General features: G+C 44.3%; 1 non-coding gene across 1 annotated transcript; it reads left to right on the top strand.

The window, feature by feature from the left end:
- Positions 1 to 909: 909 nt before the first annotated feature.
- On the top strand, positions 910 to 1,017 carry LOC123937793. Its single transcript, XR_006817583.1, has one exon. It is a non-coding gene; the product is annotated as a U6 spliceosomal RNA (small nuclear RNA).
- The last annotated feature ends 2,278 nt before the right edge of the window (positions 1,018 to 3,295 follow it).

Raw genomic sequence — 3,295 nt, 5'->3', positions numbered from 1 at the left:
GCATATACTGAAAGTGTAGACTTGTAGATCTTTGGTCTGGATTCTGAGCTAGACCCACAATGACCTGCTAATAGGATGACTACAATAGTACTTTGCACTAGTAGAAGGCTTTGTTTGTTTGTTTTGCTTTGTTTTGTTTTTTAGAGAAGGTGGAGGGTGGGGCTTGGGGCAGGTCAGAGGGACAGTGAGAGAGAAAATCTTAGGTAGGCTCCATGCCCAGCAGGGAGCTCCAGGTGGGCCTCGATCTCTCAGCCCCGAGAACATAACCTGAGCCAAAATAAAGAGTTGGATGCTTAACTGACTGAGCCACCCAGGTGCCCCAAGCGCTTTCTGTTTTCGAGAGCATTTCCACATCATTGATATTCATGTGGCAGGGGCAGATATTACTGTCCCCATTTTGCAGGGGGGATCGCTGAGTCTGAGAAAGGCTAAGAGATGTGAAGAGACAGCCTAATGGATGACTCTGAATTAAGAACAGGGCACCTGAGATGGATTCCGACTTGGCCATTCACCCCCTTCGGTGTCCTGAGCCACTCAATTATATGGTTTCTGAGCCCCCACTCCAGCTTCAATTAAATGAGAGGTTTGCACAAGGTGGTCCTTGAGGGCCTTCCCAGGGTTACTGTTGCAAGATTTTATCACTTGCCCGACTTCACCAGGAGCTGGTCAGTGGATGCGAAACAGTGTAAAACACTCCTGAGCTTCAAAGTTCTCCCCTTGCCTCTGCCCCACACAGCGCAGAACGAAGAACCCACTTGGGATGGGGGTAAGCTTTCTCCTTCTGCAGACTATAGATGGAAGGCGTAAGTGCTCCTGTGTGACTACAGAAAATTTAAAAGCTTATTTTATTTTCTTGTAATTTTTTCAATGCCTCTTATGTATTTTTTATTAGTATTTTCCAGCTTTATTGTGCTCACTTTGGCAGCACATATACTGAAATTGGAACGATAAGGAGAAGGTTAGCCTGGCCCCTGCACAAGGTTCACATGCAAACATTTTCTGGCTTTATCGAAGTTTAATTTGCATACCATAAAATCCATCCGTTGTAAGCATATAATTCAAAGCTTCCTGGTAAATTTATGGACTTGTGCAACCATCACCATAATCCAGGTTTGGAACTTCTCTTTTATCTTAAAACATTCCTTTGTGCTCACTTACATCAGTCTCCACTCCCTTCTCCAGGCCCCAGGCAACCCCTGTTATGCCTTCTGTAACTACAAATTTGCCTTTTCTGGACAGTTCACATAAATAGAATCGTGCCCTGTGTAGCCTTTTCCATCTGGCTTGTTTAACTTAGCATCATGTTCTTAAGGTTCATCTATGTTGTAGGACTTGTCCATATTTCATTCCTTTTTTATGGCTGAATAATATTCCATGGTATGGGTATACCATATTTTGTTTATCTGGCCATCGGCTGAGTAGTTGGGTTGTTTCCACATTTTAACTATGGTGAGTAATGCTACTATGGACCTTTGTGGACGCGTCTTTGTGTGGACATTTTTTTTTTTTTTTATTTCTCTTGGGTAAATTTCTTGGAGTAGAAATGCAGTTTTGTTTTCTCAAGTTTTTATGCAGTACTTGAACCTCTACTTTTAACCTTTATATTTGAATAAAAGATTCATAGGAAATGTGTGTGATAGTCAATGTGTAACCTGTTTTAATAGGCTTTCTTAATGCCTGGCCGATTTTACAAGTGTCGTCTGTCTTGAAGTAACATAATCACACAGAGCAGCGGTCATGATGGTTTGTGTCCTTCCTGAAATTTATACGTTGAAGCCCACACTCCCAGGACCTCAGGATGGAACTGTATATGGAGCTAGGGCCTTTAGAGAGGTGATTAAGATTTAATGAAGTCATCAGGGTAGGATCCTAATCCAATAGGACTGATGTCCTTCTAAGAAGAGGAAGAGCCCCCAGGGGAGTCTGAGCGTGGAGCAAAGGCCGAGTGAGGACGCTGTGAGAATGGGCCACCTGCGAGACAAAGAGAGAGGCCCTCAGACAAACCAACCATGCCTCCACCTTGATCTTGGACTCCCAGCCTCCAGAACGGTGAGAAAATAAATTTCTGTTGTTGAAGCCCCCCTCCCCCGCCCCACCCAGTCTGTGGTACTTGGTTATAGCAGCCACAGACTAATACATGGTCCTATAGTTGAAGATATGTGCTTTCCAGTGCCTTTGGGAGACTGTTTCTGTTCCTTTCCCTTCACACAGGATCACCTCTAGTGAAACCGAATACTCTGTTGTCCTTCATGCATTCCTTCCACAGCTGGGTTTTATTCTGGAAAATCGCCTGGTGGGCTCTTCCTTGCCTTCCTCTAGGTCATGGTCACATCTCCAGTTGCTCCATAGACAGCCCCAAAGCCACCTCCTCCTTGAATGCTTCCTCCCATTTGGAAGCAATTCTCCTAGAACCCCCTTCTATGTCACCCTGCATTTCCATGGCACAGCCTCTGTCTGCCCTGTCTGCGGCTACTGTGTATATTATATTCCTTGTGCTAGAGTAAAATCTCCTTGTGGACAGGGAAAGAGGTGTTTGCATTTATTGTCCTTCTAACCTTAGCTCTGGTTCCATGTCTGACACAGTCAGAATTGTTTTAATTAATTAAACCTGACAACTCCAACTACCGAAATGTTTATGAAGTTTCAGAAATTGGTGGAGACATAAAATATTGGTTCGTGAAGGAGGAGTAGAACAAGAATGGCCACAAATGAGGGAATAGCAAATGCATACGTTGGAGTCTCTACTAGTGACCTTCACTCAGGGCAAGTCACTCACCCACATCAAACCTCACCTGCTTTACTGCCGAGTGAAAAGGTTGATCTAGTGAAGGTCTGTTTTTTTAGGATTTTATTTAATTGAGATAGAGCGAGCATGAGCAGAGGGAGGGACAGAGGGAGAAGGAGAAGCAGGCTCCCCACTGAGCAGAGAGCCCAATGTGGGGCTCAGTCCCAGGACCCTGAGATCATAACTTAAGCCCAAGTCAGATGCTTAACCCACTAAGCCAACCAGGTGCCCCACAGAGGCCTGTTCTTTGGTGAACATTTTATACCCCTCCAACTCTTCATGAATTCTGCAGGAGTCCTCTCTTTGAAGTGCATGCCTGGTTATGTGGCTGGCCGAAGGAATTCAAGGTCTAAATTACACTGCAACTCAGTGAAAATGAACTTAAAATGAATTTTGAGTTTCTGCTTTCCATGTAGAACTTTTCCAAGTTTATGGAATTTAGAAGTGTTAGTTATTGCCTTTGGGGGGCCCAAACCCTTTAGAGGGAAAGTATGGGAACTTATATCACTC

This window comes from Meles meles, chromosome 2 (genome assembly GCF_922984935.1).
Source record: "Meles meles chromosome 2, mMelMel3.1 paternal haplotype, whole genome shotgun sequence".
NCBI lineage: Eukaryota > Metazoa > Chordata > Mammalia > Carnivora > Mustelidae > Meles > Meles meles.
Note: the sequence above shows the minus strand (reverse complement) of the source record. Positions and strands in the feature narration are given on the sequence as shown.